General features: G+C 41.5%; 1 protein-coding gene across 7 annotated transcripts in view; it reads left to right on the forward strand.

Moving 5' to 3' along the window:
- The first annotated feature begins 10,062 nt into the window (after positions 1-10,062).
- The window catches only part of HDAC9 (histone deacetylase 9), an 899,218-nt gene continuing 888,038 nt past the window's right edge, over positions 10,063-21,242 (forward strand). For 5 of the 7 annotated variants that reach the window (XM_035020706.1, XM_035020691.1, XM_035020700.1 and 2 more), the window contains exon 1: positions 10,063-10,149. The gene's annotated coding sequence lies outside the window, so the exon portion shown is untranslated. Of the gene's footprint in view, positions 10,150-10,310; positions 10,328-10,869; positions 11,160-21,242 lie in introns of those variants that run through there. The other 2 variants (XM_035020690.1, XM_035020689.1) reach the window with 2 other exon arrangements.

The raw sequence follows: 21,242 nt of genomic DNA on the forward strand, positions 1-21,242 counted from the left end.
GCCTTTGCAGTATCCCATAGGTTTTGGACCGATGTGTTTTCATTCTCATTGATTTCCATGAATTGTTTAAGTTCTTCTTTGATTTCTTGGTTGACCCAAACATTCTTGAGCAGAGTGGTCTTTAGCTTCCAAGTGTTTGAATTTCTGCCAAATTTTTTCTTGTGATTGAGTTCTAGTTTTAGAGCATTGTGGTCTGAGAATATGCAGGGAATAATCTCAATCTTTTGGTATCGGTTGAGACCTGATTTGTGACCCAGTATATGGTCTATTCTGGAGAAAGTTCCATGTGCGCTCGAGAAGAATGAGTATTCTGTTGTTTTAGGGTGGAATGTTCTGTAAATAGCTATGAGGTCCATCTGGTCCAATGTATCATTCAAAGCTCTTGTTTCCTTGTTGATTTTCTGCTTAGATGATCTGTCCATTGCTGAGAGTGGAGTATTGAGGTCTCCTACAATTAACGTATTGTTATCAATATGACTCTTTATTTTGGTTAACAGTTGGCTTATGTAGATGGCTGCTCCCATGTTGGGGGCATAGATATTTACAATTGTTAGATCGTCTTGTTGGATAGACCCTTTAAGAATGATATAGTGTCCAGGGCGCCTGGGTGGCTCAGTTGGTTAAGCGACTGCCTTCGGCTCAGGTCATGATCCCAGAGTCCCGGGATCGAGTCCCACATCGGGCTCCCTGCTCGGCGGGGCGTCTGCTTCTCCCTCTAACCCTACCCCCTCTTGCGCTCTCTCTCTCACTCTCTCTCTCTCAAATAAATAATTAAAAAAAATCTTAAAAAAAAAAAGAATGATAAAGTCCTTCTGTGTCTCTTATTACAGACTTTAGTTTAAAATCTAATTTGTCTGATATAAGAATTGCTACCCCAGCTTTCTTTTGAGGTCCGCTGGCATGGAAGATAGATCTCCATCCCTTCACTTTCAGTCTGGATGTGTCTTTAGGTTCAAAATGAGTCTCTTGTAGACAGCATATAGATGGGTCCTGTCTTTTTATCCAATCTGCAACCCTGTGCCGTTTTATGGGAGCGTTTAGGCCATTCACATTGAGAGTGATTATTGAAAGATATGAATTAATTGTCATCATGTTGCCGGTGAAGACGTTGTTTTTATAGATTGTCCCTGTAAATTTCTGTTGTAGATCACTTTTGGGGTCTTTCTCCTTTTATAAAACCCCCCTTAATATTTCTTGTAGGGCCGGCTTAGTGGTCACATATTCTTTCAACTTCTGCTGGTCGTGGAAGCTCTGCATCTCTCCATCCATTCTAAATGAAAGCCTTGCCAGATAAAGTATTCTTGGCTGCATGTTCTTCTCATTTAGTACCCTGAATATGTCTTGCCAGGCCTTTCTGGCTTGCCAGGTCTCTGTGGATAGGTCTGATGTTATTCTGACGTTCCTCCCTCTGTACGTAAGGAATCTCTTCCCCCTAACTGCCCTTAAGATGGTTTCCTTGGTTCTAAGATTTGCAAGTTTTACTATTACATGCCGGGGTGTTGGCCTGTTTTCCTTGATCTTAGGAGGGGGCCTCTCTGCCTCTAGGACTCGAATGTTTGTTTCATTCCCCAGATTAGGGAAGTTCTCAGCTACGATTTGCTCAAATACATCTTCTAGCCCTCTCTCTCTCTCCACTCCCTCCAGGATTCCAATTATTCTGACATTGGAACGCCTCATGGTGTCACTTATTTCTCTGATTCTATTTTCATGGATTCTGAGTTGTTTTTCCCTGGCCTCTTCTTTTCCCTTTTTATCTATTATACTGTCTTCCAAATCGCTTATTCTCTCTTCTGTCTCAGTTACCCTAGCTGTTAGATTATCTAGATTGGATTGGATCTCATTGATAGCATTTTTAAGTTCTGCCAATTCCCCTTTTATTTCTGCCCTTAGAGACTCTATGTTGCCATTAATTGATTTCTCCATTCTAGCCATTGTCTTCACAATTGCCAGCCTGAATTCCATCTCTGACATCTTGGTTATATCTGCATCCATTTGTAAATCTGCAGCATAAGTCATAATCTCTGAGTCGTCTGTTTTGGGGGCTCCTCCTCCTAGTCATTCTGTTGATGGCTGTTTGAGGGAATGTATAGGGTCCAAATTATTGACCAGAACCCAAGCAAGATGCACCTGTTTTCTTGGGACCTTAGGGTTGCTAGCCTCTTGTTTTCCCAGCCTGTCTTCTGCGGGAGGGGCCTGCCGCGCTGTTACTCAGGCCACCCTGTTTGGGCGGAGTTGCCCTGCGCCCCTGTGGCAGGGGATGGGCTCAGCGGGAATCAGTGTTTGGGGCTTTTGTTCTCTGGCGCCTTTCCCTGGCGACTTTCGCGTGTCTTCCGCGAGTCAGAGCAGAAGAGACCGTTTCCAACCCTCTGCCTCAGAGCAGAGAGACCTCAGTCTGTTCTTCAGTGAGCTCTCCAGGCCACACTGTCTCCGTTTCTGTCTGTGCTGCTATAAACTGCAGCGTCCTGGGTTGTGCGCCCCTCCGCAGTGCTCCCGGTCCTGCCTCCAAGTTGGGGCACCTCTCTGCCCTTTGTGCTTCTAAAACCGCCAGCCGCTCCCAGTTCGCGTGCGCGCACGACTCCGCCACTTGGGGTCCTGTCCCGGGGACTGCAGTTCACGTGTGCGCGACTCCGCCACTCCGCTCGGGGATTCCACCCCGGGGGTTGCAGTTCACCGGCGGGACCCCGGTGCACCGGTTTCCGTCTCGGAGGCTGCAGTTCGCGTGCGCATGACCGTCGCTCCGGTTTCTGTCCGGGAGGCTGCGGTTCGTGTGCGCGGGACCCCGCCGGTCTGGTTTTCCACCCCGGGGGCTGCCCTAAAGTCCTTTCCCGAAGCTACCAGTCTGCGAGTCTGTGTCCAGTCCGCAGCGCATGAGGCTGTCACTCACCGGCGGTGTAGGATCCCCATGGCCAGGCTCCCTCCCGCTGCCGTTTATCCTCCGATATCTGACCACAGAATCACGGCTCTCTGCTTCGTACTTCAAAACCAACTGCCTGCAATATTCTGTTTGTAGAGATCCAGATCTTCTTACATCTCAGGCTGGTTTCGTGGGTGCTCAGAGTGGTCTGGTAGATATCCAGCTCAATTCTGGGGAGCAGTTGAAGTAGGGTTCCCTACTCCTCTGCCATCTTTGCCCCCTCCCCAAAATAAATAAAATCTTAAAAAAAAAAGAATTATTTTCTAAAAAGGACTTTACCTATCAATATTATATATAAATATAGGCATATACCTATAAACATAGATCTAGGTTTTGAAATCTTTTCTTTCAATGTAAGCTGATTAGCTATAGATTTGAGGTACCTTAATATGAAATACTTATGAAAATGGATATCAAAGCTATTTTTTAAAAAGAAACTCACTGTGAAAGTATAAAAAGCAAAGGTTTTTCTTTGATTGTTTCATAATTCAAAAACTTGGTTTGACAGCCTGCTAATGTACACATGGTAACAGCACTTTGCATTTGCATGTGACTAATTGCAGTTCAGAGTATTTCATAAATGAGCAATGGGTTGTGATTAAAGCTTACTATGACCCACACATTTTTGCAGAAGAAAAGAATTATTAAAATAGAGGCAGCATATTCATCCAGTTTCCATTCAAAATTTAGCAAGGGAAAGAAATCCTTAATGGGTCACATTACAACCTCTATTACTGCACAGACCTCTCCCTTCAATGGGGAATTCCTGAACAGATGATGAGCAATATGATATCCATTGTTGCAGACCTAGAAATGGACAAAATTAATTGAGGATGAAATAGTCACTTAAATCCCCCGAGGAAGTATCAGCAACCGTGAGAAAAATTATTTTCAAAATGAAATGACTTCCAGGAAAAAAAATGATCTCAATAAAAACTAGAACTTTTATGGAGAGGACTAATGTACTCAAAGATTTTTCTGGGTGACAAACAAGATGAAAGCCACATGATGGGAAAGTGCTACAGTGGGTATATAGACACTGGCCTTGCAGATTGGGTAGTTTCTAGGCTCAGGAGGCTGCACCTGATGTGAAATATATCCTCGTCTCTTATTATAGATGTACATGCAGACTCAGTTTTAAATCTGACTGAGGAACCCAAACTTCAGTGCCACTTTTTGCACAGAGCCCTTTCTGGAAGGTCAGATACAGAGATTGTGCGACTATTTACCTGCTATTCTTAGGACTCTATAGCTTTTTGCTTTCACTGTTTTGGATCTGGTAGTAAGCAAGGAAAGAGCCAGGTCTGGTGGGGTCTGAAGCTTATACGTATTTGGGTCCCTTTTAAGTAAAATAATACTAAATTATGAATACAGGGCCTTAGAAGGCACCTGTGCACATGAGAGTCCCTGGAGCCTAAGTTTTAGTAGCCTCATGGTAAAATCCACCTCTGGTAGTATATTATTCAAGCTAAATTTCTGTATCTATTGCTTCTAAATATAGTATCTTTACTTTTTAAAATGGCATCACCCTTTGGTGAGGATGTGGAGAAAGGGGAGCCCTCTTGCACTGTTGTTGGGAATGCAAACTGGGGCAGCCACTCTGGAAAACAGTATGGAGGTTCCTCAAAATGTTAAAAACAGAACTACCCTACAATCCTGCAATTGTACTACTAGGTATTTACCCAAAGAATACAAAAATACTAATTCAATGGGATACACCCACCCCGATGTTTATAGCAGTACTATCTACAATAGCCAAATTATGGAAACAGCCCAAGTGGTGATGTGACAGAAGATGTGGCATATATATAATATTAGCCATAAAAATGAAATGAAATCTTGTCATTTATAACACTATGGATGGAGCTAGAGTGTATCATGCTAAGCGAAATTAGCCAAAGAAAGATAAATACCATATGATTTCACTGATCTATGCAATTTAAGAAACAAACAAGCAAAGGGAAAAAAGAGAGAGAGGCAAACCAAGAAAAAGACTCTTAACAATAGAGAACAAACTGATGGTTACCAGAGGGGAGGTGGGTGGGTGGTTGGGTGAACTAGGTGATGGGGATTACAGAGGGCACTTGTGATGAGCACTGACAAACTAAAGGAAAGCTACATGATGGGAAAGTGCTACGGTCACTTCATCACCCATGTATGGAAGTGCTGAATCACTATATTATACACCTGAAACTAATATTACACCATATGTTAACTGACTGGAATTTAAAGAAAAACTTAAAAAGATAAATATATAAACAAAAAAATTAAATGGCATCACCCTAAAATTAACATATAGAAAAAATTTACAGTATCTGCTACAGTGTTCTGCACACAGTGGGTGTTTAATTAACTTTGACCATGTCATAAAAAAGGATGGAATTTTTTCATGCATAAAAAATGGTGTTCACTTTTAAATATGATAGAAAATAATTTCATTTTTAAAAAAAAAGATTTCATTTATTTATTTGTCAGAGAGAGAGAACACAAGCAGGGGGAGAAGCAGGCCGAGGGAGAAGCAGGCTCCCTGCTGAGCAGGGAGCCTGATGCCGGACTCGATCTCAGGACCCTGGGATCATGACCTGAGCAGAACGCAGATGCTTAACCAACTCAGCCACCCAGGTGTCCCTAGAAAATCAGTTGAAAACATACTTGTGTCATAAACACAAACAGGTACTAAAAGGATGTACCCCAAAGGCGATCACTGATGAGAACTGAATCAAGCACAGCACTTGGTGATCCAGTTTTAGGAACCCAAAAGGAAATTTGCAATCTGACTGGATAGGTTAGGTGAAGGTGTGGTAACAACAAATCATCAAATCTCAGTGTTTTATATCTTATTTGTGTTTATGTTCTCCATTATTTGGAGGTGGCCTTCATGTCTTCATTTCTGCAAAATTTCTAATTGTGGCCGAAGGCAAAGAGAAATGAAGGAACCACAGGGAGGCTGTTAAAGATTCTGCTTGAGAGTGGCACACATCACTTCTGCCAACATTTCATTGGCCACAGTAAGTCATATGGCTAAGCTGGATATTGTGAAATGGGAAGTTTTGGTCCCAAGGGGGTGACACAAACATTTCAAACAATAATGAAATTTATGCAGTACCTCTCCCTATAAAGAAACTTCGAACATCTGGTGTGCTTGGGTGGCTCATTCAGTTGGGCATCTGCCTTCGGCGCAGGTCATGATCTCAGGGTCCTGGGATCGAGCCCCACATCAGGCTCCCTGCTCAGCGGGGAGTGTGGCTTCTCCCCCCTGGCTTGTGCTCTCTCTCTTCCTCACTCTCTCTCTCAAATAAATAAAATCTTACAAAAAAAAAAAAGGAACTATGAACATCTACCATCACCACCACTACAAACACCTGATTTATCTTCCTTTCCATGACTAACATTAAAAAAAATTTTTGAGGTTTAGCACCAGGCATTTTTTTCCCCTGCTAATATGCACAAATTTCATCAGCTTTCTTGGAAGAAAAAGTTCTGTTCAAACCTAGTTTGGTAAGCAGTAAGAGCCTACTATGGTGAGGGCAGTATGCTGATCCTTGGAGAAAAAAGTGTAAATGAATGCATAATAATTCCAGCAAATAATCTAAAATAAATACATATGTACATACATACATATGTAGTTTACATACAATATTAAAAGTTAATTAAATTATTTTTGAAGTGTGGACTACACATAGTGACTTCCTTCCAAAGAATACAGTATGGGAAGGAGAGAAAAAGTAAATTTACAGGGGAGAAATCTGGCAAACACTAGTTTAGCCAGGTCAACATCAGCAGTGATAAATCATGTTGCTAGTATGTACCCTGGATATGATGTGCTAAAAATGGCATTTTACCTCTCTGATTTTCCTCCCAATACCCATAATCCAAGTCTTAACCTGAGAAAAACATCAGACAAATTACAGTAGAGGGGCATCCTGCCATATAGCTGATCATCACTCCTCAAAACTTGTCATGGTTATCAAAGATAAGGAAAGTCTGAGAAACTATCACAGCCAAGAGTAGCCTAAGGAATCATGACCACTAAATACAACGTGGGATCTGCAGGTGGGATCCTGAAATAGAAAAAGGACATTAGGAGGGCACCTGGATGGCTCAGTCGGTTGGGCGTTCAACTTTTTTTTTTAATTTGATGTAGTGTTCCATGATTCATTATTGGCGTGTAACACCCAGTGCTCCACACAATACGTGCCCTCCTTAATACCCATCACGGGCCTAACCCATCCCCCCCCCCCAAAATGGGCGTCCAACTCTTGATTTCAGCTCATGTCATGATCTTGGGGTTGTGGAATCGAACCCTCCCTCAGGCTTCATGTTCAGTGCAAGTCTGCTTGTCCCTCTCCTTCCCCCAGCTTGCATGCATGCTCTCTCTCGCTCTCTCAAATAAATAAAATCTTAAAAGAAAAAGGACATTAGGTAAAAACTAAGAAAATGTGAAAAACTATAGACTCCATAGTTAATAATAATGTCTCAATATTAATTCACCATTTGTAACAAATATATGATACTAATGTAAGATGTCAATAATGGGAAATTATGTGTATGTGGGGGGATATATGGAAACTCTCTATACAGCTTTTCAATTTCTCTGTAAATCTAAAACTCTTTTAAAAAATAGTCTATTAAAAATACAAAAACATGATATAATATAGATTTGAACAGAAAACTGTGGGAAGCCCCATCAGAACTTTGAAGAGAAACTCTAACCTTCCCTACTAAACCTTATCTTAAAATATTTGAATCTCCAGTAGCACCTAGCAAGTGCCTTGCTTAAAGTTAGCATTCGAATATCTAAGAGAATGATGAGGAATTCAGCTCCCTGTTGTCAAATGACCCAGATGTGGTAGAAATAATCAGAGATAGGTGCATGTTAGCTATGCCCTGTACCACCTCCCTAAAAGGTAAAAACAAATTTCAGTTCAAATTCTGCCATACATACCTTTCTTACACAAACATCTAGTGAAATCCCAGCACTTTGTCTTTTTTTTGGGCTTCAAAAAGGTATTTTTTTGGTGTTTCAACAAACACTTCATGTGAAAGGTTTTCTTGAGAGACAAGAGAGGGAAAATTCTTTCCCTTTGGGTCAGTAGTAGGCAAATACAATCATTATCCAAGGGAAAAAAAAAAAGGCTAGACAGTTGATGGTTTCAGAAAGGACTCTATTCTGGAAGGTAAAGGGTTAAAGGTCACTAGATGTTTATACCTGCTTATGCCTAGTTCATATGTGAATAAGAAGTTTCTCTACAATTTTTTTTAGTCAACATTCAACACAACCAATTTCACTACTGAGATCCCATTATCAAGATTCCTTTCCTTTTTTATTTATTTATTTATTTATTTATTTGAGAGAGAGAGAATGAGAGAGAACACATGAGAGGGGGTAGGGTCAGAGGGAGAAGCAGACTCCCCGCCGAGCAGGGAGCCCGATGTGGGACTCGATCCCGGGACTCTGGGATCATGACCTGAGCTGAAAGCAGACGCTTAACCGACTGAGCCACCCAGGCGCCCCCAAGATTCCTTTCCTGATGAACATAATCCCTAGTGTAGACAGAAAGTTAAGCAAGATAAGCTCTAGGACCAAAAGCTTTAGGATTGTGATTTTTTTATTTAATGCTAGCTGACCACCTCTGTACTGTGAATTCCTGATTAGAGCAAAGTGAGGGTTAAATCTGACCACAACATGTCTTCGTTCTACTCTAAATGCTGAACTATTTTAGATTAGACACCATCCCGCTTTCTCCGAGTTACCCTGGTCTTTTTCCATTGATAGTGCAGTTTTAATACTAGAGTTTAAATCGAACCCTGCCACTAACTGTGAGACCCTGGCCAAATCACATCACTCTTCTGGATCCCTGTTCTCTTCACTGAAAATGAGGGCACTAGGTTAAGTGTCTCTTGTTCTTTACATCCGTATAATCTACGAGCCAGTTGTGTTTTAGCTAACGTAGTGGAAAACAGAAATGTACGTGTTGAGACCTAGCTTTAATTCGTTTAAGAGTCATATACACCATAATATTAGCCTCCTCAAATGACCAAATGTTAGCATTAGACAAGTGTGATTAGGATTACAATTTTTAAAAACATCTTTCAGGGTTCTACTGTGTATAAAGGATTCTATGGATGTAAGTGATACTGGTATAGACTAAGTTATAGCAGTTAAAAAAAAAAAGGTCTGCAAGGTAAAAATACTAACCACTGAAAGGGATCACATCATCAATTCTCGGACCTACTGACTCTGCCTTCCTTGCATCAGGGTTGGTCTCAGAGCAGATGGTGCTCTCTGTTCAGCCTTAAAACGCGACAAACTAAACCATGTTTCCAGTAGCAATCACCATATTTCCTCCCATTTCCCATTCGGTTTTAAAACCCCCTAACTGTAGCGTTTTCTTTTAAAATTTCCTTGAATGATTCTTTAAGCTGCAAGCGTATGTGGGGACGCTCCAGGTACCGCCCCACAACGGCCCCTTCTCTCACAACGAAGTGGCGGAGCTGTGGACCCGCGGACTCTGCGTGGCGCGCACCTGAGCGGCCAGGGCTCCCCGAGCTAGGGTGGGCGCGGCGGCCGCCCGGCTCCTTCCCGCACCGTCCTGGGTCACGGCCGCTGGCAGCCGACGAGCCCGGCAGGAGGAGCGCGGGTCGCCCGACCATCACCTTGCGCCTCGCGTGGGCGTGTTTCGCTTCAGAAACCCAAGTCCTTAGGCACCCGGTCCTTCCCCTGGGAGGAATCGCCGGTCCAGCCCCGAGCTCTCCTCCGCTCCACCCTAGGCGGCTTTCTGGGTCCTGCTGCCTCCCGCGCGTCCTTCCCCGCGCCTCGGCCGCGCGCCCAGGTGTCCCCGCACTCCTCGTTCCTCCCGGCCCGCCACTCGCGGGCCTGCGGGTCTCCAGCGCCTGGGCCCGCGCTCCCGTCGCCCGCCCTGCCTCCCTTCCCACCCGGCCCCGCCCAGCCTCCGCCGCGCAGGGGCTCCCGGCCTGGTCTCTCCGTCTCCCTCCCACCTCCGCCCCCCTCCTCCCCAAGAGTTGCTATTTTTAGTAAATCCTCCGCGCGCCGCCACCGGCTCAGCTCGCAGCTCGCAGCTCGCAGCCGCGCGCACCGCCCTCCCGAGCTCCCCCCCGCGCGGTGGCCGCGGCGGCGGCGGCGCGTCCCGCACATCGCGCAGCGCGAACCGAGCCGGCCCCGCCGCGCCCGCCGCCCTCACCGCGGTCTCCTTCTCAGGCGCCTGTCGCGGCTGGTAAGTCCCTGCTGGCGGAGCAGCGGCGGTCCCCGAGTCAACTTTCAATCCCCCCTTTGCTTCTGCCTCGCCATTCTCTTCTCCGCGAAAGATGGCTGTTTGGAGAAGGGGGAGAAGTTAGGGGGTCTCCGGCGCGGGGCGAAGGAGGGAGCGACAGCCTCAGCAGGCGCGGGCGGAGGTGAGTGGCACCACAGCCCCGTCCCCGGCTGGTGCCCGGGGAAAGCCTGGGAATTGGGGGCCAAGCGTCCCCCGGATGTACCGCTGTATCCCCTGCTCGGATTCCCCAGGTTAGCAGCATCCCAGTCCGGACCCCGACTCAGCTTGCCTTGCATCTTCCAACCCAGAGGCTGGTGGGTTTAAGGGAACCTTTGTCGTAAGTTCAGTGCCAGGTCATCTTTTTTTGCTAAGCAAAAACACATTGGTTACGACAAGCCCAGGCGAGGGGTCGGTGACATGACACCCTCTCCCTCCCCGCCCCCCAACACACACACACACACACACACACACAGTTTATACTGGAGCCGAGTTATGAATGAAAAGTTTGTACTGCCAACGTGTTGCTTGAGGGCAGCAATACTTAGTGGGGGTACCTTTGATGTTTCGTGGGGGGACTTCAATTCCAAGTCTATACATCAGAATCCTGGGTTTTAAGAAAAGTTCCGGAGCCTGGGGTATGGGAAATAACGCAGTTTCTTAGCTGGTGGAAGGAGGTTGGTAAATCGTAAACTTATTAGGGTAAACTGGTTAATTAAATGCTTCGAGGGTGTCACAGTGGGGACTAGAGGGAGTAGAGGACAGGGGGCGTTCCTTGAGTGCCTAGCGGGCAGCGTTTGGCTTAGAAGCCATCGCCCACTTGTCCGCAGTAAGAGGTGTCAGAGGCCTGTGCGTTCGTGGTGTGATCGAGTGGGACTGAGGTGCTCTCCAGATCCGAGGCGAGGTTGTCAGGAGCGGTGGCCTGCAGCGTGGAGCTGAGGACGCGATTCAGGTGATACGGAATTGGAATTTCTCTCGTGAGTCTCCTACGCTCTAATTTCAGAAAGATGTGTCGCGTTTGTTTTCCCTGCCGGGACGTGTGTATAATCTCCTAAAAGGAACTTTGAGGTTAAGTAACTGTAACACTTTGAAATCTGTGGGAAATGGGCTATCTACATAAACCCCTTTCTATGTATATTGTGCGTGTGTGTATGTGTATGCAAAATGTGAGAGTGGGATAAGAAGGGCTTAAAAAGTTGAACTTAACTGGAAAAGAAAGTGAAGAGTTAATATTCTTCTCCCCAAAGGGTATAACAATGCTTATAGAACTAAATACTCTTGGTGTGTTGAGATTTCTCATAAAGGGTAGGATTTAGGAATTACAGGTATTTAGAGTACAATCAATGTTTTCAAATCTTGCAAGCATTATTGAAAGCTAGAAAAAGGGAGTAAAAACATGGAGAATTTATATTAAAGAAAAAATAATTTAAATTATTTGGAAAAAATTTGACATTTGGAAAGGTCTGCATGTTATTTTCTAATGCGCTGCAAAGCTTTTAAATCCTGTAATTAATAACAGCACAGAATAAATTGCAGTTAGTAAATGAGGACAATTAAAATATCATGTTTGGAAAAGATAGCTTTTGAACTACTCTTTGGTACTGTGGGTGTTTATTATGGAAATTACTGTGACTAAAAACTTGTTGTTAAATGTATTTGCTTTTTACCACAAATAATTCGTCTTCCTTTTCCTTTTAAACCACTATTCCAGTTTGGACCAATTTAATTACCCGAAGACCAAATCACTCATGTGCCTTCTGGAAAGCATTTGCATTTAAACTACTTAATAAGAACATTGTATTTCCAAAAGGACAAATTATTAGTCAGTTGTAACACTTTCTTGTAATTTATTTACTCATCCATTTTGTTTGAATGAGGCAAATCTCAAGAAGAGAGCATTTCCTTGGAGTATGTCATTTTCTGTGGGGGTGGAAAAAGTGAATCTTCTCGTATATGTTTCAGTCAGAAACAGGTGTGGGTCCAGTGGGAATCCTGAGTCTGACCTTTGATAATAGACTGCCAGCTAGAGGGAGAGATGCTTTCCCAGCTCTCCTGAATTGATCTTCCTCATTCAGAATGGACACGGTTAGATGCACAGAGGATTGTGCAAAAGGAATTAAGAGATTTAAATGAAGTACAAGTCTATGGTTAGGAAGGAAGTATTTTTTTTTTCTTTCTTTCCTTTTTTTTTTTTAAACCTCAGTCTTCCTCTTTCTTTCCCTCTGCAATTCAGCCTGCTGGGCTGGCCTTCATTGGAAACACTCTTTGGCTACAGAGTGTTTGGCATATTGAACTGCCATCCTCTAAAAATAATGATGGTCCTTCTGAAATGAAAAAGGTAATTTTATACACCGGCTTTTATGATAGAGTGTTTTATGACCACTGTTATGCCCAGTAATATGGTAGACAAGAGTTGCTCTATGAAGTTACTGTCACTACATATAAATACTTATTATATATATTTGGGGTATGTTTGGAATATATTTGGGTTTTTAGGAATTTTAAATCATAAAACCAACTGACCAGATAAGTTGTCTAACTAGTTTAAGTGATACACATAATTCAGATTTGTATTAATATCAACATCTAAGGATGTTTTACAGTTATATGGCTTTCATTTCTTTTCATTAGACTTATTTCTATTTTGAATTTGTATTTAAATATTACAACATATTATACTGCAATTTACACCTGCTCAGTGGGGAAGGTGTAGGTTATTCTTAAATAGAGATACGGAGAAATAGCTAACAAGGAGAGTCATTTGAGAAACATATGGACATCATAAAATCCTTCTGTATGTAGCATCTGTACTTTCTCATTAGTGAAATATTGTAGTTATGGACATTTTTATTACATTCAAATGTGGCTTTTTATTTTTGCTTCAGTGGTTTTTTTTGTTTTAAAATGTAATTATATTAATGTTTAAATTGGTGGGGGCTCTTATTGTTTGAAGCCCTTTCTTGTCAATAAAGATGTCATACTTAATTTTTATTGCACACATCCGCATATATGTACAATTGTTTCTTAGCTTGCTATTATAACCCTTGCCTTTCTCAGATATTCTTCAAAACACTTGAGAGGCACGTAGGAAGACATATTGTTCTCATTTTCAGAAGAAGGCAGCAGGTACACAGATAGTAGATCCAAGGTCACACACCAGTGAATCAGTGTGAAGCTGAGGGTAACCTCTATATTTCTTGTATTCTGTTCACAATAGCAAGCTGCTCCTGTGGCTATGTTGAACGGTATTTTCATAAATTTCTACAGCCTTGGATCTTTAAACTGCCTAGCTTTCTAGATATGATGATCAGATTTTATATCCGCCAATAGGGTCATAAGGGAATGGGCCCTTACTGTGGCCTGCTGATGGAGAACCGTGACCTCAGTAGGTGGTGTTAAAACAAACATACACACCTTTGAGGGGTATTCATTCTTGCAGTCAGTCCATATGCCACACATCTCTGTTTCCATTGGTCCTACCTTATCAACCACATACTGTCCTTTTAATGCTCAAAGCTGCTTTGAATTTTATCAGCACAGTCACCAAGCTTGAAGATCATCAGTGGTTAGAAGATGTCTAATGGTTAGAGAACTCAGAATGTAATTTTTGAGAAGATAGAGTATTGACTGAGGACAGTAATGGACCGTCCACTCCAGACCCAGCCAGTATTGATTAGGGATCATGTTTTTCTGGGTGTCAGGATACCCATCTTCTCCTATAAGCTCTGCTTGTTTGGCTGAACTTAAATCAAAGTGAACAGTGGGTTTATGCAATTATCTGGTTCTTTCTGTTCATGTAGACATCGTATCTAGATAAATCAGACTTAAAAAAAAAAAAAGGATGGCAACTTGTTCTTCTGTGGAGAAGGTACTCATGACTTTTTCTTCACTTTTTCAAATTCTGTTTTTCAGATCTCACTGGAATTTTTCAGGGTAATTGCCCACATGATTTGTTAACAGCCAAGACTTATGATATTGTATTGTTAGATTCAGAAGTGGAATACATTACCCACGATACAGAAGAAAGCATTGTATTTTCGTAGAAAAGAGTAATATGTAATGTTATGCAAGCTTTGTGTATTTGAAGAAAATACTTTAATCATTTTCTAATAAGGAGATGGTACCAGTGTTCTCTACTTTATTAAGTTTATTTATTTACTGTCCTTTCCCTAAATGTATGGTTTATAGATAGAGTTCATCCAAACATTTTAAGGGTGAAATACTGAGAAAGTTACTTTTGCAGTGTGATTTGCCATTTACTATAATGAGTTCTGTTTAGAGCCTCAAGGAGAGGAAAACACCCATTTTTAATATTCTTTGCTATACCAGGGAGAGTATAGCATGCTGCTGGTGAGACTGAAAGTTGAAATTCCTGGAAATGGTACTTTCTTCCCATTTCTACAGAATCTGTGATAAGAAAGAGATTAGTGTGGACTAGTTTAAATGGAATAGTGTTGAATGGAATTTGAAATGGCCAGCGAAGGAAGATAAGATTTGGTTCACTCAGATCTCACTCAAGATATTTGGCAGCAAGTCATTGAAACTAACAAGTTAATTTAAGCATTAAATGAATGTATGAGAGGATATTGACTCTGTTTTCTGTTGCTTTGTAACACATTACCACAAATTTAGCTGTTTGAAACAATGCACATTTATTATCTCTGTCATTGCTCAGGAGTCCACATATGGCCCAACTGCATCCTGTGTTCAGGAATCTCACCAGCTGGTTAAGCCTGCAGTCCTATCTGAGGTTCACTTAGGGTAAGATCTGCTTCAAAGCTTCCTTAGATTGTTAGAAGAATTCATCATCTTGTGGTAGTAGGAGCGAAGTCTCTATGTTCTTGCTGGTTGTCAGTCAGGGGCCACTCACAGCTTTTAGAGGCTGCCCACTGTTCTTGGCCATGTGACCCTCTCATAGGCACTCTTAGAACAGGGCAGCCTACTTTTCAAAGCCAGCAACAAGAGTTGTTGCTACCCTGTAAGACAGTATTTTATAATGAGTGGGAGTGACATGATAATTTTGTCATGGAAGATAATCTAATCAAGGCTGTGACATCCGTCACCTTTGCCATATTCTATTGATTAGCAGCAAGTCCTATGTTCTCTCTCATAGGAGAGAGTATTGCTATCACTGTTGGCACACCAGCTTCTATAGTAGAAGCTGAGCTCTGTATTATAAGAGAAAGCATTCATATATAACCATGGGGTTCAATTGCTCAGGGTTCCTAAAGGATGACAAGAGTCTACTGCCAGAAAAGGACAAATATGTGAGCAAATGATTGCTTAATGAAATGTTGAAGTTTTTGATGGTGTAGGCCTGATGACCATCTGGAAACAGGTTTGAACTGGAGAGTAGCTGGAAGCATGCAACTCCTGAGAAAGAAAACTCTGGCAGGATTTAGGAGAATGGGGGTAGTGAGGCTTCATTTAGGAATGGTGGTGAGTAAGGGACAGGAGAGGCTAGGTAGGGAGAGACAGGGGGGCTCACCCAAGGGACTAGTAACCAGGCTCACAGAAGTCCCAGATATGGAGAAATCCAGGAGATATTAACCAGAGAGAAGGGAAGGCCTTGTTTGTTCTCATGATATTTACAAGAACACGTTTGCTCTAAATATAGACAGGATATTCTCATGATATTTATAAAACCACCATGTTATTGACATGAAATTTACCAAGTTCCCTGGTCAGTTTTCTATATAAGACCTACTAGAAAAGCTATCAGCCCATAAAAGCCCTCAGTGGCAACCCACTGGGGACCCCTCTCACTCTAGAGTTTTTCTCTCTCCTTTTTGTTCTTATCTTCACTTAATAAGCTTTCACCTCACCCTTTTGTCTAGGAGATTCATTCTTCCACTCTGTGAGACAAGAACCCTGCAATGGTGGTAAAAAAGGAGTAGAAGCCTTTAAAAAGATGATTAGCAGACATGTTAGTCTAGGCATTGGCTTAATTAGTCCTTAATATATTTCACATATGAAAGATCTTTAAAGGATTACTGCCACCAATCCTTGTATGAACCAGTACTGTGATTTGGAGGTCCACAAATTTGGCCTCCCCTTATTTTTCAGGAGGGAACAGAGCTAGAAACCATCTCCGTTTCATTGTACAATTGTGGCTCAATGAGTATCAGGTGTTGCATAGGGGTATGGGGGGGAGGGGGTCTATTGAGCAGTGCTCTAGCTCCAAGCACGTTGTAGGAGTGATTTTTATCCAATCTGCATGCCCTCTCTGGCAACTTGAATTTCAGTTTCCCTAGTTCTGCCACCCCTGCTTCCCTCCCAAGGAAATGGAGACTTTGAAAGGTTAAATACCTTGCTAAGGGTCATTCAGATGTGGGGGGCACCAAGACTTGAATCTAGTTCTGATTTCAAAGCCCATAGTCTTACAGCACCCATTCCCTACTCACAAGCAGTAAGTGAGGCTTCCAGGGGAAAGGCTTGTTCTTCCCACTGAAGTGAATGTCGGCACTACAGTTGTTCTTGGGTTCCTTCGTTCATCTTGTGAGAACTGGATACTGGAGTATGAGGGTTAAAGAGGAGTGAGAGCGTGTGCTGCTTTTTTTCCCAGCAGGAAGTACAGATTATAGGTCTGTCTTCCATCTAAAAGTAAGAATGTGGAGTGGAGGCTGTATATTTTTATTTCTACTTATCATTTTGGCAGAAATATAAAGCTCTGTGTCTCCTTTCTCTCCTATATGTAGATTTCTATTAAATTCAATTAGGAAACATTATGCATTCTCATTGCCTCTTTGGCCATAGGGTTCTTTCTTCAGCTTTTTCAGTAGATGCCACTGTTTTGATCTACTTGAAAAGTCTATTGAGACATTTCTCCTTTGTTCTTCTATTACTCAGTTCCCCTTTCTACTCTGTGGTGCCTCTGAATTCTATTCATAGATACTCTACTTTTTTCCCTTCTGTTTTATGTACTTAAATCTCTTCTTTAAGTGGATCTAGTTCCATTGATCACAGTCATTTGCTCGGATCCCGTTGATGCTCTACTGCAAAATACAAGCTCAGTGTGGGACTCATCTGTATTCTGTTAGTTTTACCGAGTTGTACCCCACATCCCAGCATGGTATGAGGAAGACTTTAAGATTTCCCTGGGCATTTAAGTCAGAATACCCTAAAGCAGCACTGTGATTGGGTTGTGTTAGGTCAGGTGCATACCAGTGGACCACTCAACTGTGGCTTACTAGGGTGGGCTACAATAACCTAATCCCCAACAAGTTACAGCTCAGGAAACCTTTAAGTAAACTTATTTTTTCACATAGGACTTAGATAGTCTAACTTATCTTAGGCCAGATTTGACCCTAAAAGCCCAAACTATTTAGCCTGGCATGCAGGTTCTCTCATAGTCTGGACCTAGCCTCTATTTATTCCCTCTTCATTTTTAAATCTCATCATTCCTTGCTTTAAGGACATAAGCCCTAAGCTTGGAACTAGCTAGTGACTTTAGGTTTTAGATATTGAACAACCAGCCTGACATGTAAAGAAAAGTCAAGATGTGAATGAGTGTGTGGGGGAGGGGTGAGGAGATGAGAAACAAAAGCAATGTTTCAGTTTTTCAGTTCCAGCATCCAATCATTCTATGAGGCCATTCTAGCACTAATTTTGTGGTTTTATGTTTATGTGAGCAAGAAGTTTTCCATAAATTGAGTTTGTCTTTTGGAATTGAAAAGAGTACCAAATAGCACAAGTTTCTTTCAGTCTAGGATTCTCCATGCATTTTTTGAACCTGCTACCTCTGGAACTATCAGTAGCTATCTCTTAGCCAAAATCAGAGTGTTACTCCTCTGGAGTTTTATTTGGGAAGTGTGCCCTTTAGAAGGTGTACCTTCTCTGTGCCCCTTTTCCCCTGTGCCCAACTTCTATCCCTCCACTTTTGTGATGCTTCATCAGGTCACCGTAGCTCACAATGGTCTCCTTCATTTCTGAATCCCTATAGTGATTTAGGCCTTTGGCAATGGTTTACACAGATGTAAAGTTGAATTTTATTATTAATTGAAAAAAATCTGTAATAATAAAAGGCTACTATCTGAGTAAAGCCGTTAAAGGAATTTGCTTTTTTTTTTTTTTTTGCCAGAACAGCATCTTTAATGTATTAGTTTTGAAATATAGTGGAAAATTTAATATATGAAATGACTTACATCTCCTTTTGTGGTCTCTTTGCAATTCCATTAGAGATCTATAGCCTCTCATGCCTAGAGGGAAAGAAGGTTTGGCTTCCTCCTGAGTACCCTTCCAAGTAAGGAAGGAAGAATGGTCTGATTTTAGCTAAGCTTACTGGTCTGTCCAGTATGAATCTAAGTTAGTCTTATAAACATTTTGTAAGTGTGTAGGAACATAGAATAAAGTGCAAACACTTTTACTTACGGATTTCACAGATTATAAAACCCAAACCAATGAGCCAACATTAAATGTAAACAGCAGAATTGATGAAATTGAAAGGAACAACATTAAATTTTGTGATAAGTGATATATTCCTGAACTTACATTGCCAGTGTTGGGTTTAATAATACAAAGATGTAGCCTCAGATCTTGTTCTTATTTAATCTGTTTCTGTGTTTTACACTGATATACACATAGGAAGTGTCCTTTTAAAAAATAGATTTAAAACCCTTCACAATATTAACTTCAAGGCTTTGTTTGTTGGTTCAGTGTAATCAGACTTCATACATGAACAAAACTCTACTAGTAAATAATCTTCAAACGTCAGTTTTAAGGTATCACCTGAGCACTCTATAGTGTCTTTTTGTTCTCTTAAAGATGTGATCAGCATTGTGAAATTATTGAATTCTAAATTGAATGTGTAAGCCATATCCAAAGATTGCAGGAATGGAGAACAGATTGCGTAGAAACTACACACAGATAGCACGTATGCATCACCTTCAAGCACGATGATGATTTTAACCGCTATAGTGCAGGTGCTTTTGGATGCCTTACTCCCATGTGTTCTATAGTGACTCAATTCATCCTCACCTTTTTTTCTCATCAGACTTTATTTATTTAGCAAACTGTATGTTATTTTGCCTTCACCTAGTACCTGCATGATTGAGAAAACCAATCACAAATAGTGGAATGAAAACTCCATGGTGGTTATTTTGTTTTAAAGATGCTTATTCAGAAATTAATTAGAATATATTTATATTTATTTTACACTTCTTTTTTTTATTATTTAAAGATTTTATTTATTTGAGAGAGAGAGAGACAGAGATAGCAAGGGAGAGCATGAGTGGGGAGGAGAGGGAGCCTGACTCTGGGCTCAATCCCAGGACTCTGGGATCACGACCTGAGCCGAAGGCAGATGTTTAACCAACTGAGCCACCCAGGCGCCCCTATTTTACACTTTTAGATTGTCATCCCAGTGAAAACCCAAAATGGTAAAACAAAATTGCACATCCAACTTTTCAGTTTAAAATACATAGTCCCAAATACTAATTGCCACTTAAAATATTTTATGTCTTACTCTGTGTTGTGTCATTAACTAAATTGTAAGCCCTGTGAAGTCAGCGAGAACGTGCTTACTGTTTTTTTGTTTTATTCTACAGCACCAAGTGCGTTTCTGTTAGTTGGTGCCTAAGAAGTGTTTGCTGATGGACCAACTGTTTATATGTTATTTCCTATGGGACTGTGAGCTCCTAAGGGCAGGGACTATTTTATTTTAATCTGTCGATTCCAGATGCCTAGCACAGCAACTCTTACATGAGAAATCCTCAATAAATGCTCTGAAAGAAAGAGCGGATGAGTTACTAGCTTTTATTTGTGTGTGTATGTGTACATTTGCATGTCTTCTTTTAGATCTCATGCTTCGTATACAAGGCACTTTTAACACTTATATAGATCAGTGCTATCTAATAGAATCTTTGCTGATGATGGAAATGTTCTGTATCTGAGTACTCCAATTATCATAGTCAATAGGCACATGTGACATTTGAGCACTTGAAATGTAGTCAGCCTGAGAGCCTGAATTTAACTTTTACTTAATTTTAATTTTAAAATAGTGTCATGTGATTGATAGGCAGCTGAGGTCCAGACATAATGCCTCCATTCTCAAACTCATTTGCCCACATCACCAATACTGCACTTTTTCGTTGTAATTAGATGTTGTTGGAAGTTGTTATTGGATGAATAAATTGAGTTATATTACTTTATTTATTTGAGTTCTATTACTTTAAACACAGGGCAATATATTCCATCAAATTCGTTTTATTCTTTTCCCAAATGACCAACAACATTGAATGTCATCCTTTCAATCATTCCATCATCTGCTTTGGGTTTTTATAATTTCTTTATTAGTGTAGACACCTGACACTGACTGCTTTATCAGAAAAGTTTTACATACACTTTTTTTTTTTCTAATTGCCAGGTTTCCTTGTGTTTGCTAGTCTCATTGTTTTACACCTTTTCTATCCTAATAAACCATTTAAACTTGGATTCTCTATTTGATCGTCATTATTATCATCATTGTTTATAATGGTGTTTATAATAGTCTGTATTTGATTTGATGTACTAATGTCTGCTGATATTCTGATTTCAAATTTATGTATTCTTTTTTTTAAAGATTTATTATTTTAAGACAGAGTGTGTGCCTGTGTGCCCGCGCATGGTCGCAGTGGGGAGGGCTGGAGGGAGAAGGAGAGAGAGAATCTCAAGCAGACTCCCCACTGAGTGCAGAGCCCCACTCAGGGCTTGATCCAGGGACCCTGAGGTCATGACCTGAGCCGAAATCAAGAGTCCCACACTTAACCCACAGGGCCACCCAGGTGCCCCATCAAATTTCCATGTTCTTAAAAATATGTAAATACTACTTTTTTTCTGTCGAGTTTTTTGCTTTTCATATCCTTTTATTCTTTCTGGTAGAGAAGAAGAATGAAGTGGCATCATACACACTTAAACGTATGATGACTCAATCCTTATATAAGATACAATCTCACCATTACAAGTTTCGCAGCTGGTATCAATTGCATGAAATCATTATACCAGGATTTTTCCTTTAGAAAGACAGGAATTGCTTCCTCTAAGTGGCCAAGGTCTTTTAGGCAACTTGTGGCACTTTAAGAGCA

The sequence above is a fragment of the Mirounga leonina genome, unplaced genomic scaffold (genome assembly GCF_011800145.1).
Source record: "Mirounga leonina isolate KUSES-001 unplaced genomic scaffold, KU_Mleo_1.0 Mir_174, whole genome shotgun sequence".
Classification (NCBI taxonomy): domain Eukaryota; kingdom Metazoa; phylum Chordata; class Mammalia; order Carnivora; family Phocidae; genus Mirounga; species Mirounga leonina.